The 15,708-nt window shown below is 39.6% G+C and overlaps 1 non-coding gene across 1 annotated transcript; it reads right to left on the bottom strand.

Annotated features, from left to right (window-relative positions):
* Positions 1-14,899: 14,899 nt before the first annotated feature.
* On the bottom strand, positions 14,900-15,003 carry LOC148545970 (small nucleolar RNA R71). The gene has a single exon (XR_015901827.1). It is a non-coding gene; the product is annotated as a small nucleolar RNA R71 (small nucleolar RNA).
* Between the last annotated feature and the right edge of the window lie 705 nt (positions 15,004-15,708).

Genomic DNA, 15,708 nt, shown 5'->3' with positions numbered 1-15,708 from the left:
AATTTTCCTGTTTGCTTTCTTTGTTTTGATCTAAAAAAAATTTCTAAGTTTGGTGTCATTTTATTGTTTTTCTCTTTCCTCATTAAATTCAAAAATATCTTTTCTATTTATTTAATTGAATTTTCGAAAATTTCATTTAAAAATTCAGATTTCTATTTTAAAATTTTTTATTTTATCTTATCTTAATTTAAAAAAAATTTTCAAAATTAAAAATCTTTTTTCAAAAATCATATCTTTTTTCAAAATCTTATCTAATTTTATTTCAATCTTAAAAATTTGAAAGTCCTTTATAATTTTTTTTTTAAAATATTTTTCCTTCTAGACATAATTTTCGAATTAGTTGTCCTACTTTATTATTTTGATTGAAAAATTTTAAGTTTGGTGTTTCCTTATCGAGAAAGTTTCAATCTTCAAAATTTTCAAATCTTTTTAATTCATTAGCCATTTTAGTATTCGAATTTTTTATTATTTATTTTAATATATTCTATTTTAATTTATTTAATTTTCGAAGCTTATTTTCTAGTCTCCAATTGTTTTATTTTATTTTCTTCTCTTTTGAATTTGGTTAGCATTAAATAAATAAAATAAAAACAAAAATATTTTGATTTTTCTTTTACTTTATTTCTATTTTACAATCTACAACATCTCCCTTTCTCCATCATGGATCTAAGTAGAAATGAACAGTCCAAAAGGACTCTGGGGTCATATGCTAACCCCATTACTGCTGCATACGGGAGTAGTATCTATATACCCTCCATCAGAGCAAGCAGTTTTGAGCTAAATCCTCATCTCATTATCATGGTGTAGCAAAATTGCCAGTATTCTGGTCTTCCACAGGAAGAACCTACTGAGTTTCTGGTACAGTTCTTACAAATTGCTGACACAGTACGTGATAAAGAAGTGGATCAGGATGTCTACAGATTATTACTGTTTTCATTTGCTGTAAAAGATCAAGCTAAGAGGTGGTTAAATAACCAACCCACAAGAAGCATAAGAACATAGAAACAGTTATCAGACAAATTCTTGAATCAATATTTCCCTCCAAAAAGGATGACACAGCTAAGGCTGGACATCCAAGGCTTTAAACAAGAGGACCATGAATCCCTTTATAGCGCCTGGGAGAGGTATATAGGGATGCTAAGGAAATGCCCCTCTGAGGATCTAGACCACTTAGCTGGTGGATCTATACACATGAGAAAGACAATTGAAGAGGCTCAAGAGCTCATTGATACAATTGCTAGAAATCAACATCTGTACTCAAGCAGTGAATCCTCCATGAAATAAGAGGCTAAGGTAGCATCTACTGATCCTAGTCCTCAAGAACAAGTTGTTGAACTTAGTCAGCAATTGCTTCTTATGACAAAACAGTTAGCAGAATTTAAAGAGATGCTCCAAGACACTAAAAATACTAACAAGAATATGGCAGCACAAGTGAATTAGACAAGACAGCAACTATCTAAACAGATAATAGAAGAATGCCAAGCTGTTCAACTAAGGAGTGGAAAAACATTGAATACCTCAGCTCAAAGCAGCAGAAAGCCAAGAAAAGAACAGCTGACAGAGGATGAGCAACCTGCTACCCAAAGTCCCTCTGAGGACAGTAAGAGCCCAGAGAGGAATAGTTCTGGCGTTCAAATGCCAGAAAAGGGTGAAAATTTGGTGTTAAATGCCCAGTGGATGCCCACTTATGGCGTTCAAACGCCAGAAAAGGGAGGGAATCTGGCGTTAAACGCCCAATCCATGTCCAGTTCTGGCGTTCAAATGCCAGAAAAGGGTAGGAATCTGGCTTTAAACGCCCATTCATCCCCCTATCCTAGCGTTCAAACACCAATGAGGGATCAGACACCTGCAAGTGTTGATAATAAATCCCTCAAAAAGGCTTCTCAACCTACCTCTGTAGGAAATAAACCTGCAGCAACTAAGGTTGAAGAATATAAAGCCAAAATGCCTTATCCTCAGAAACTCCGCCAAGCGAAACAGGATAAACAATTTGCCCGCTTTGCAGACTATCTCAGGACTCTTGAAATAAAGATCCCGTTTGCAGAGGCACTTGAGCAAATACCCTCTTATGCTAAGTTCATGAAAGAGATCTTAAGTCATAAGAAGGATTGGAGAGAAACTGAAAAAGTTTTTCTCACTGAAGAATGCAGTGCAGTCATTCTGAAAAGCTTACCAGAGAAGCTTAAAGATCCCGGAAGCTTTATGATACCATGCACATTAGAGGGTGCTTGTACCAAGACAGCTCTATGTGACCTTGGGGCAAGTATCAACCTAATTCCTGCATCCACTATCAGAAAGCTTGGTTTGACTGAAGAGGTCAAACCAACCCGGATATGTCTTCAACTTGCTGATGGCTCTATTAAATATCCATCAGGCATAATTGAGGACATGATTGTCAAGGTTGGGCCATTTGCCTTTCCCACTGACTTTGTAGTGCTAGAAATAGAGGAGCACAAGAGTGCAACTCTCATTCTAGGAAGACCCTTCCTAGCAACTGGATGAACTCTTATTGATGTCCAAAAAAGGGAAGTAACCCTGAGAGTCAATGAAGATGAATTCAAGTTAAATGCTGTCAAAGCTATGCAGCATCCAGACACATCAAATGACTGCATGAGCGTTGATATTATTGACTCCTTGGTGGAAGAGATCAATATGATTGAGAGTCTCGAATCAGAGCTAGAAGACATCTTTAAAGATGTTCAGCCTGATCTGGAGGAACCAGAGGAAATAAAAGAACCTCTGAAAATTCCTCAGGAAGAAGAGAAACCTCCTAAACCTAAGCTCAAACCACTACCACCATCCCTGAAATCTGCATTTCTGGGAGAAGGTGACACTTTTCTGGTGATCATAAGCTCTGCCTTAAATCCACAAAAAGAGAAAGCACTACTTCAAGTGCTGAGGACACACAAGACAACTCTTGGGTGGTCCATAAGTGATGTTAAGGGCATCAGCCCAGCAAGATGCATGCACAAGATCCTATTAGAGGACGATGCTAAGCCAGTGGTTCAACCACAGAGGCGGCTAAATCCAGCCATGAAGGAGGTGGTGCAGAAAGAGGTCACCAAGTTATTGGAGGCTGGGATTATTTATCCTATTTCTGATAGCCCCTGGGTGAGCCCTGTCCAAGTTGTTCCCAAGAAGGGAGGCATAACAGTGGTTCATAATGAAAAGAATGAATTGGTTCCTACAAGAACAGTTACAGGGTGGTGTATGTGTATTGACTACAGAAGGCTCAATACAGCCACCAGAAAAGATCACTTTCCTTTACCATTCATAGACCAGATGCTAGAGAGACTAGCAGGTTATGAATATTACTACTTTTTGGATGGCTATTCAGGCTACAACCAAATTGCAGTAGATCCTCAGGACCAAGAGAAAACAACATTAACATGTCCTTCTGGAGTATTTTCCTACAGAAGGATGCCTTTTGGTCTGTGCAATGCACCTGCAACCTTTCAGAGGTGCATGATCTCTATCTTTTCTGATATGGTTGAGAAATTTCTGGAAGTCTTCATGGATGACTTCTCATTATTTGGAGACTCATTCAGCTCCTGCCTTGACCATTTAGCACTTGTTCTGAAAAGGTGCCAAGAGACCAACCTAGTTTTAAATTGGAAAAAATGTCACTTTATGGTGACTGAAGGAATTGTCCTTGGGCATAAAATTTCAAACAAGGGAATAGAGGCGGATCAAGCTAAAATAGAAGTAATTGAAAAATTACCACCACCTGCCAATGTTAAGGCAATCAGAAGCTTTCTGGGGCATGCAGGATTCTATAGGAGGTTTATAAGGGATTTTTCAAAAATTGCAAAACCTCTGAGCAATCTACTAGCTGCAGCCACGCCATTTGTGTTTGACATAGAGTGTCTGCAGGCGTTTGAAACTCTGAAAGTTAAGCTGGTCACAGCACCAGTTATTTCTGCACCAGACTGGACATTACCATTCGAACTAATGTGTAATGCTAGTGACTATGCCATTGGTGCAGTATTGAGACAGAGGCATAACAAGCTTTTGTATGCCATTTATTATGCTAGCCACGTTTTAAATGATGCACAGAAAAATTACACAACCACAAAAAAAAGAGCTGCTTGTAGTGGTTTATGCCATTGACAAGTTTATATCATACTTAGTAGGATCAAAAGTGATTGTGTACACTGACCATGCTGCTCTTAAATATCTACTTACAAAGTAGGATTCAAAACCCAGGCTCATAAGATGGGTGTTGCTTCTGCAAGAGTTTGATATGGAAATAAGAGACAGAAAAGGGACATAGAACCAAGTGGCTGATCATCTGTCCCGGATAGAACCAGTAGAAGGGGTGTCCTCCCTCTCTATTGAGATCTCTGAAACCTTTCCGGATGAGCAACTATTTGCCATTCAGGAAACGCCATGGTTTGCAGACATTGCAAACTATAAAGCTGTAAGATTCATACCCAAAGAGTACAGCAGGTAGCAAATAAAGAAATTGATTTCTGATGCAAAGTACTACTTATGGGATAAAACATATCTCTTTAAGAGATGTGCAGATGGAATAATCTGTAGATGTGTGCCCAAGGAAGAGGCACAGAAGATCTTATGGCATTGCCATGGATCACAATATGGAGGCCATTTCGGAGGTGAGCGAACAGCCACTAAGGTTCTCCAATGTGGCTTCTATTGGCCTACTCTCTATAGAGACTCCCGAGAGTTTGTACATAACTGTGACAACTGCCAGAGAGCTGGTAATCTGCCTCATGGTTACGCCATGCCTCAACAAGGGATCTTGGAGATTGAGTTGTTTTATGTATGGGGTATTGACTTCATGGGGCCTTTCCCACCATCATACTCAAACATGTATATTCTTGTGGTAGTAGACTATGTATCTAAATGGGTAGAGAAAATTGCAACACCCACTAATGATACTAAGACGGTGCTGAAGTTCCTCCAGAAACATATCTTCAGCAAGTTTGGTGTCCCTAGAGCACTAATCAGTGATAGGGCACTCATTTCTGCAATAAACAACTTTACTCTGCCATGGTCCGATATAGAATTAGCCACAAGGTAGCAACTTCATATCATCCACAGACAAATGGGTAGGCTAAAGTCTCTAATAGAGAACTAAAAAGAATCCTGGAATGGACTGTAATTTCCCGTAGAAGGAATTGGGCAAAAAGCTTGGATGATGCTCTGTGGGCATACAAAACAGCATTCAAGACTCCTATAGGAACCTCTCCATACCAGCTTGTGTATGACAAGGCCTGTCATCTGCCCGTGGAACTGGAGCATAAGGCCTAACTGGGCAACCAGATTCCTAAACCTAGATGCTAAGTTAGTTGGAGAGAAGAGATTACTCCAGTTAAATGAGCTAGAGGAATTCAGACTCAATGCTTTCTAAAATGCAAAAATTTACAAGGAGAAAGCAAAAAGGTGGCATGATAAGAAACTGTCATCCATAGTTTTTGAACCAGGACAGAAGGTTCTACTATTTAACTCTAGGCTCAGATTATTCCCTGGGAAATTAAAATCCCGGTGGAAGGGACCATATGTGATTACAAGTGTGTCACCATATGGATATGTAGAGCTTCAGGATATTGACTCTGATAAAAAGTTCATTGTTAATGGACAGAGAATCAAATATTATCTTGAAGGCAATGTTGAGCAAGAATGCTCAAAGCTGAGACTAGATTAAAAGCTCAGCAAGGTCCAGCTAAAGATAATAAAGAAGCGCTTGCTGGGAGGCAACCCAGCCATTAGCAAAGTTTATTTGTTATGCAAATAATAATTATAGGAGTTTGATATAAATTATCTCCAAGGTTAATTACCAATTGCAGGAGTTCACAAAGTTACAGAAGAATTTAGAGCATAAAGCAGAGAAAAGGAGCTCACTGGCACAAAAACACCAGTAAGGGGTATTGTGGGCGTTAAACACCAGAATGGGCACCATTCTGGGTGTTTAACGCCAGTAAAGATACCTTTCTGGGCATTAAACGCTAGAATGGGTACCATTCTGGGCGTTTAACGCCAGAATTGCAGCATCCTGGACATTTAGAAAAATGCCCAGTGATAAAGGCTTTCTGGCGTTTAATGCCAGCCAGGGTACCTGGCTGGGCGTACCTGGCTGGGCGTTAAATGCCCAAAAGAAGCAACAAATTGGCGTTAAACGCCAGAATGGGTGCCATTCTGGGCGTTTAACGTCAGGAATGTGGAGGGGAGGAAGTTTTGTTTCCAACTCAATTTTTTTTTCAAATTTTCATGGTTCCATCTAAAATTTCATGCATAAACATGTTACAAATTATCATCTTTCAATTTCAATTTCAAAAAAAAAAATTAAAAATAAATTTTTCTTTAATCCTAAAAATCTTTCTCAAATCTTCTTCATTTTCTTTTCAAATCGTTTTCAAAACTCATCTATCTTTTTAATTTCTTCTCAAATCTTTTTCAACTCATCATACTATCTTTTCAAATTCAGATTTATCTTTTTCAAATCTCTCATATCTTTTCAATTTTAAAATTTCATCTTTTTTATATCATATTTATCTTTACAAATCATATCTTCTATCATATCTCTTTCAAATTTTTGAACTCACCCCCTCCCTTATAAATTCACACTCGGCCTCCCCCTCTCCTCCAAAACTCGAATTTGACTCTCCTCCTATTCCTCTCCGTTCCTCTCTTTTGCTTGAGGACAAGCAAACCTCTAAGTTTGGTGTATTTTTTGTGATCACTAAGCTAAGATTCACTAAGATCATGGCTCCTAAGGGAAAACAAACCACTTCAAGAGGCAAGAAAGAGAACACTCCAAAACCACTTTAGAATCAAGAGAGGTTCTTAACCAAAGAACATGCAAACCATTACCACAAAATAATGGGTCTAAGGTCAGTGATCCTGGAAGTTAAATTCGATCTGAAAGAAGACGAATATCCAGAGATCTAAGAGCAGATTCGAAACAGGGGTTGGGAAATTCTAGCTAATCCTGAGACAAAGGTGGGTAGAAACATGGTTCAGGAATTCTACTCAAATCTGTGGCAAATAGATAAGCAGAGAATGAATGGAACCACTTTCTATACCTTTCAAACCATGGTCAGAGGTAAGATTATTTACTTCCACCTGGACAAAATAAGAGAGGTCTTCAAGCTGCCTCAACTACAAGATGATCCTGAATCCTTTAATAAGAGAATGGTGAGATTAGATAAGTGCTCGGACCAAGTTCTAGAGGACATATGCATCCCTGGAACCAAGTGGATAACCAACACAAAGGGTGTCCCAAATCAACTCAAGAGAGGAGATCTCAAACCAGTTGCTAGGGGCTGGCTGGACTTCATTGGGCATTCTATACTGCCCACCAGCAACCGCTCTGAAGTCACTGTCAAAAGAGCAGTGATGATCCACTGCATTATGCTGGAAAATAAAGTGGAGATTCATCATCTGATTTCTTGTGAGCTTTACACAATTGCAAACAAGAACTCCACTAACGCCAAATAGGCTTACCCAAGCCTAATCTCTCTGCTATGTAAAGATGCTGAGGTAAAGATGGGAGTGGATGAGCGATAAACCACTATTTTATAGTTTATATTGTGTTTAATTGTGTGGTTTTGTCATGATCCTTACCCACTTATTCATCAATTTAGCATGCATTTAGATTTCCTTCCTAAATCCAGTACATGTTTGAAAATTGCTTCCTAGAGACTTTAATTATTTAATTTTAATTCTCCTTTATTCCATTCGATGCCATGATCTGTGTGTCAAGTGTTTCAGGCTTTATAGGGCATGAATGAGATGGAGATTGGAGAGGAAGCTAGCAAAAAATGGAAGGAACACAAGAATTTGAGGAGATAACCAGCGAGAAGTGACGCGGTCGCATGGCTCACGCGACCGCGCGAAGGAGCGCAAATCGCAGTGACGCGGCCGCATGGCTTGCGTGTCCGCGCAGATTGGAAAGCGCAAGCGACGCGGTAGCGTGGACGACGCGAACGCGTGGAGAGGAAAAAGCGCAAGCGACGCGTCCGCATGGACGACGCGATCGCGTGACATGTGCGATCTGCATAATCTACAGAATTCGCTGGGGGCGATTTCTGGACCTTATTTCGGCCCAGTTTTCGGTCCAGAACAGCAGATTAGAGTCAGAGAATATGCAGAAACAACACACACATTCATTCAGTAGTTTTAGATCTAGTTTTTCACTCTCTTAGGTTTTTCTCTCTAGTTTTTAGAATTTTAATTTTCAATTGGTCTTAGCATTGGAACATTGAGAAAAGTTATTTCCTCATCAAGACTTCGTCATTCTAGTTTGTTTTCTTAACTTGGTTTTATTCTTCCATATTCTTTGTTTTGTTCAATTTTATTATTCAGATACTTTTATGATTATTTAATGCAAGGATTATTTCTTTTTAATTCAATTTCAATTCCAATAATCATGTCTTCTTTTAATTCCCTTTTATGTGTTATGGGTTTATTATTTACAATGCGTGAGTAGTTTCATTACTTGATGGGGAATTGATTGAAAAGGAACTCTTGAGTTGGAAGGATTGAAAGAAAGTTTGTAATTGGGTTAATTGTTGAATTGCTATCCTGTCACCAATGTCAATCCCTTGAACTAAGTGGGTGTAACTCGTGAACGGATCTAGTAATCCAACTTGTTTGACTTTCCCTTACCTAGTAAAGGATAACTAAACAGAGTAACCGTTAATTATAAATCCATCTAAAAAATCATTCCATCAATGATAGAGATTCTAACTAATCAATTCCTAGTCAAGGTTTTTTATTCATATCATTTAATTTTCCTCAATTTACATTCCAATTTACTTACCTCAACTTCTTCGAACCTCCGATTAATAAGATAGCACCCTTCTCTGCAACTCGTTGGGAGATGACCTGGGACTTAAAACTCCCAGTAATTTTGATTTAAACTCTTTGTGATACATTTCTAAATTGATAGGTAGATTTTCGGTGAATTAAGAACTATACTTGCAACGTATCAAATTTAATAATTTTTTAATTCATCAGCTTCTGCTTCCCATCAATTTTTGGCGCCGTTGCCGGGGAGTTGCAATAGAGTGCTAATTTTATTAATTAGAATTTATTTATTTGCATTTTATTTAATTTTGCTACTATGAGCTGCATGTTTCTTCCGTCAATTGACGCGTTCACTTCCTGATCCGCGCTTGCTAATATTCGATCCTGAAATTGAAAGGACTATTTCACGAATAAGGCGAGAACAGCGTAGGTTAGCCCGCTCTGAGGGCGGATCTGAAAGTGAATCTGAGGAAGAAACCAGCCCCCGTTCTACTGATTCGGTTGTTTTACGTGCAGAAAACATGGCAGCTAGAAGAGTTACCATTCAGGAGGAAGGAGCTCCTGATTTTACAATGCAACTGTTTCAAGCGCATCATCCAGCGGTAGCTACAGATTTTGAAATAAAGACCGCACTGCTAAATTTGATGCCCAAGTTTCATGGCCTACCTGCTCAAGAGCCTATCAAGCACTTGAGAGATTTCCAAGCAGCCTGTTCTACTGTCAAGCGTGAAGGCACTGATGAAACTTCAATTCTGCTGAAAGCTTTTCCGTTTTTTCTTGAGGGAAAAGCAAGAGAGTGGTACTACACTCAACCTCTAGCAAATGTATCCAACTGGGATACACTCAGAAAGGAGTTTCTAGAGAAATTCTTTCCATCTGAAGTTACTGATAAACTGAGGAAGGATATCTCTACGATTGTTCAGGATGACAATGAGACTCTCTTCGAATACTGGGAGCGCTTCAATAATCTTCTGGAAGCATGCCCCCACCACATGATTGACAAGATCGTGCTACTCAGCTATATCACACAAGGTATGAGGCCCCAAGATAAGACCACATTGGAAAGTGCCAGCAATAGGTCTATGAAGAAGTACAAGACCACTGATGACGCTTGGCAATTGATCAGTGATTTAGCTGAATCTACTCGGAACCACAGACAGAAGCAAGGCCGTTCAAAAGCCATTGCAGAAGTATCTTCTGGCAGAGAGACTGCTGCTCTAACTCAAAGCATCTGTGAGATGACCAACCTGCTAAAGCAAATGCAGTTGAATCAACAAGCTCAGCAAACTCAACCGTAGCAAAACCAACAACTAGTCCCACAAAGAATTTGCAGAATTTGTGCTGATTACAGTCATTACACTGATGAATGCCTGCAGCTCCAACAAGAAGACAACATGGTGGCATCCACTCACAACTTCTATGACCGCCCCAACCAAAGGTACAATCAAAGTGGAAATAATAACCATGGATGGCAGGACAATTCAAACCAGAATTGGAGGGACAACAATAACAGGGGAGGTAGAGATAATCAGGGAAATCAGAGGTGGAATAATAACAACAACAGGCAGCAAAATCAACCTTACCGAGCACCTCACCTGAGGCAAAACCAAGGACCACCGAACAATCAGCAGCAAACCTCTCAATTTACTCATTCTTCTGTATCTTCTAATGAAGATTTATTACAAGCTTTTGAGAAAAGACAACTGGCCATGGAAAGTACCATTGTGAACAGTATTAACGCCAGTCTGAATGGTCTCACCTCTACTCTGCAAGCTTTTATGACACAGCTTGGTTCAGCACAAAATTCCAGTAACCAACTTTCAAGCACCACTGGAATCCCCTCTCAACCATTACCCAATCCAAAGGGAGGCATTAATGCCATCACCCTTAGGTCTGGAACTGCACTACAGGAGAGGAATCAGGAGGAACCAAGCTCACCAGAATACGCCTTAGCTGAAGAGGTGGTGGAAATCGAAGATGTTAAAGAGGAAGAGGATATACAGGACATAGTTGAAGAAGAGATAGCTCAACCACAAGAAGTAGCACCAAAAGGCGCCGGCACCACGGAAACCACTGTTCCCATTCCATTTCCACAGCTTGCAAGGAAGCCCAGGAAGCAGCTGGAACCTGATCCTAAAATGGTAGAGATATTCAAAAAGGTCGAGGTAACTGTCCCCCTTTTTGATGTTATTCAGCAGGTACCTAAATATGCAAAGTTTCTAAAAGACTTATGTATCCATAAAGACAAGATTAATGAATTAGAAACTATTCCTTTAGGTAGTTCTATATCTGCTTTAATGGGAGGTTTACCTGAAAAATGTAGTGATCCAGGTCCTTGCATAGTTAGTTGTACTATTGGTGGTGTAGTAATTTATGATTGCATGTGTGATTTAGGAGCATGTGTCAGTATAATGCCTTTGTCCATATATGATGTTTTGAGGCTCCCTCCCTTAAAAAGGTCGGCAGCTTGTTTTGTGTTAGCAGATAAAAGCATTATTACAGTGGCTGGAGTTTGATGCGGGTGGAAACTGTCTCTCAACAAATTTCCTTCGGCAAGTGTACCGAATTTGTTGTCAAGTAAAAACTCACAATAGAGTGAGGTCGAATCCCACAGGGATTGATTGATCAAGCAACTTTAATTAGAAGAATGTTCTAGTTGAGCGAATCCAGAATTTGGGTTGAGAGTTGCAGAAAATAAAATGGCGGGAATGTAAATAACAGAAGAGTAAATGCTAGAATTAAAGAACTGGAAGTAAATGACTGAAAGTAAATTGCAGAATTGTAAATGGGAATGGGGGATTTGCTCATAAAAGTAAATGGCAGAAATTAAAGAGAATGGGTAAGATCAGAGATGGGGAGTTTGATGCCAAGGCATCATAGGCTAGTTTCACTAGCATTTTTCTGTTAGTTTTAGTTGTTTTATGCATTTTCTTGAGCTTAAAGTAACCAAAAATGGTTAAATGAAGAACAAAGCAATGAACCATCCAAACAACATGATTTTGATGCATATTCCATGAGTTTTAGTTATAATACTTAAATGCTATGAATGGAAGATTTCTCATGAAATTTTGCAAGACTTTGATGCAATTGTTTGGATGATTTCAGGGAAGAAGAGGCTAAGCAAGGAAGCAACAAAATCAATAAAGGAAGCTTGAATATCACATGTGGAGTTTAAGTTCCAGTTTAAGCCTAAACTAGAGCTTAAACGCCAAAAATCATGAAGGATAAGAAATGCTGGAATTGAAGTTTAACCTCCAGTTTGACCTCAAACTGGAGGTTAAACGCCAGAATGAAAAGCCTCACTTAAGGAGCATTCCACGTTTAACCTCCAGTTTGACCTCAAACTGGAGGTTAAACGCCAGAATGAGTATGCCACCCAGGGAGGAGTTCCACGTTTAACCTCCAGTTTGACCTCAAACTGGAGGTTAAACGCCAGAACCAGGAAGAGTACCAGGGAGCCATTCCACGTTTAAGCTCCAGTTTGACCTCAAACTGGAGCTTAAACGTGTTCGACAGCTTTTCTACTCCAGGGTTGCTCTCTCCATTTCCACGTTTAACCTCCAGTTTGACCTCAAACTGGAGGTTAAACGTGTTCGACACCTCCAGGGCTACCATTCTAAGCTTCCACGTTTAACCTCCAGTTTGACCTCAAACTGGAGGTTAAACGTGTTCGACCTCCAGTATGCCTCCACCCTTTTCCACGTTTAACCTCCAGTTTGACCTCAAACTGGAGGTTAAACGTGTTCGACCTCCAGGGCTGCCCTTCCTATCTCCACGTTTAAGCTTCAGTTTAACCTTAAACTGAAGCTTAAACGTGTTCGACTACATGACTCTCCAGGGCTACCTTCTTCCATTTCCACGTTTAAGCTTCAGTTTAACCTTAAACTGAAGCTTAAACGTGCTTCTACAAAAGGCCTCACTGGAAGTGTCTGGCGTTTAAGCTGCAGTTTAAGCTTAAACTACAACTTAAACGCCACTCTTGGAAAAGGTTTCTGGGCCAAAAATATTGTGATTTAAGTTAGTCTTTGAGCACAAAGATTAACTTAAACTTACTTTGGTATGAAACCCAATTGAATATCATGGTTTATGGGATTGGGCCTGAAGGATTGATGAGTTTGAAATCTCAATTTATTGAGTCATGTGTCATTATTTGATTATCACTAAGTTGGCTCAATAAATGTTACAGGATTTGGATCAACAACCTCATCAAGATTATGGATCATAAACCCAAGGCAAAAGGAAAGCAAGGAGAGGCCTCAAAGCCCAAGAAGCACAACTAAAGCTCAATATAGAAAGTGTATAAATAGGATAGAAGTTAAGTTAGAGGGGACCTTTACTTTCACTTTTAGCTAGTTTCCCTTTTCTTTGTAATTGAATTCAGAGCTATGATTCACTAAACCCCCTTTCATTGGGTTAGGGAGCTCTATTGTAATTCAATGAATCAATAATAGTTTATCTTCTTCTTCAATCTTTTCTCTTGAATTTTGTTAGAAAGCTTCTCGATCTAATTCCATTGAGTAGTTGTCTTGGGAAAGAAACTACCCATACTTGGAATCCTTCGGAGCCTTGGGAAAGGAATGGAGGATTCATGCTAGAGAAGCTTTCTCACAGTGAATTGGATTGGGGTTTGGATGGATATTGTGACATGTAATCCTACCAAATTGTGGTTCATGAAACTGTGTGGTATAATCAGTGATCGAGCATCATCTCTTCTTATGAACATTTAAACCAAGGGATTGGGAATTTGTTTGTTTTTAGAGAGAATTGGTGAGCCAAGGGATTGGGATCCAATCATATAAGATTGCCAAGCAAAATTCAATGAACGCATTGGTTGAGGAAGAGATAAACATGTTTTGATTCGGAGATCTCAATATCTCCTATAACCCAATGAATTCCCATTTCTGATTTCCATCTTCTCTTTACATTCTGCAACTCAATTCATGCAACACCCCCATTCCCTTTTAATTTCAGCAATTTAGTTTCTGCTCTTTAATTCATTGCAATTTAAGATTCCGCCATTTCAATTCCTTGTCATTTACTTTTCCCGCCAATTTTACATTCCGCAATACTCATCTCAATCTTGATTCCGCTCAACTAGAACACACTTCTAATCCGAATTGCTCACTCAACCAATCCTTGTGGGATTCGACCTCACTCTATTGTGAGTTTTTACTTGACGATAACCGGTGCACTTGCCGGAAGGAATTTTGCCGATCGTGCAATTTCCTAAATCGTAGCATAACTAGATTATGCGCATCAAGTTTATGGCGCCGTTGCCGGGGATTGGTTTTCGATTGACAATTCTCAAATTGGAAGCTAACTAGATTGAGCAATTTTCTCTTGCTTTGTTAATTCTGTCCAAGATACTTGTTGAATTTTAATTTCTGCACTTGGTTACATGCTTTCCTTCTTTATGCCTTTAAATTCATGCAACTAACTCACTGACTCACTAACTGTTTGAATTAATTCCTCAATTGAGTTAACCATACTCTTCCATTAACCAAGAGTATTTCACTTGTTTGTGTTTGAGCTGTGTTCTTGTATGACAGGTAGGAGAGGAGAGACATCAACTCCTCCATATACCGAACCAGAGAGGACCCTTCATAGACTTAGAAGGGAAGCAAGAGGGAAGAGAGTAGTGGGAGAAGAGGAATCTGAAGGAGAATCTGAGGACAATTTTGAGGAAGCTTTAGATCTCAACATGGATAGAGAAGTCCACAACCATGAGAGAGCTGATGGAAACGATGCCATCCCAGAGAGGAGGGTTCTTAGTTCATACATAAACCCAACCTCTGGGAATTGTGGTAGTAGCATCCAGAAACCACCCATTCAGGCCAACAATTTTGAGCTCAAGCCACAGCTAATATCACTTGTGGAAAATCATTGTTCCTTTGGAGGAAGTGCTAATGAAGACCCAAACCAACATCTCACAAAATTCCTGAGAATTTGTGACACTGTGAAGTCCAATGGAGTCCAGGAAGATGCCTATAAACTGCTTTTGTTCCCATTTTCACTTAGGGACAAAGCAGCTAAGTGGCTGGAATCATTCCCAAGGGGGAGTCTAACAACATGGGATGAGGTGGAAAGCAAGTTTCTGGCACGTTTCTACCCTCCACAAAAGGTCAATAGGCTTCGATCTGAGGTTCAGACTTTTAGACAACAAGATGGTGAAACTCTCTACGAGGCATGGGAGAGATTCAAGGACTTGACAAGGAAATGCCCACCAAACATGTTCCATGATTGGGTGCAACTGCACATCTTCTATGATGGGCTCTCTTATGAATCAAGGAAGGCTGTAGACCATTCATCAGAAGGTTCATTGAACAGGAAAAAGACTGTGGAAGAAGCCATTGAAGTGATCGAGACAGTGGCTGAGAATGAGTACTACTATGCATCAGAAAGGCACAACACTAAGGGAGTCATGGAGCTGAACCATGTTGATACAATTCTAGCCCAAAACAAGGTGTTTGCCAAGCAACTAGCAGAGCTTACCAGGCAAATAGAAACAAAGCAAGTGGCTGCAATACACACACAAGATCAAGAGGAAGTAGGCATTGAAGGAGGTGATTGGGATGAGGCCAACTATGTGGGAAACCAACAAAGGCAATCATATGATCCACATTCCAACACTTACAACCCAGGCTGGAGAAACCACCCAAACTTTGGGTGGGGAAACCAACAAACCCAACCACAAAACCACAAACCTTACAACCACAATCAACATAACAATTCCACATACCAAAACTCCAACCAAAGATCATACCAAGCCACACAAAGCACTTACCCCCAACCATCATATCATGGCCAAAATAATCAACATACCCAACCTAATCCGAACCAACAATTTCAAGATCAATTAAACCGGATAGAAGGAATGATGGCAACCATGAGTCAAGACATCATTGAATTGAAGAGCTTCAGGGATAATGTGAGAAC

This window comes from Arachis ipaensis, chromosome B9 (genome assembly GCF_059453495.1).
Source record: "Arachis ipaensis isolate K30076 ecotype BB chromosome B9, ASM5945349v1, whole genome shotgun sequence".
Taxonomy (NCBI): domain Eukaryota; kingdom Viridiplantae; phylum Streptophyta; class Magnoliopsida; order Fabales; family Fabaceae; genus Arachis; species Arachis ipaensis.
Note: the sequence above shows the minus strand (reverse complement) of the source record. Positions and strands in the feature narration are given on the sequence as shown.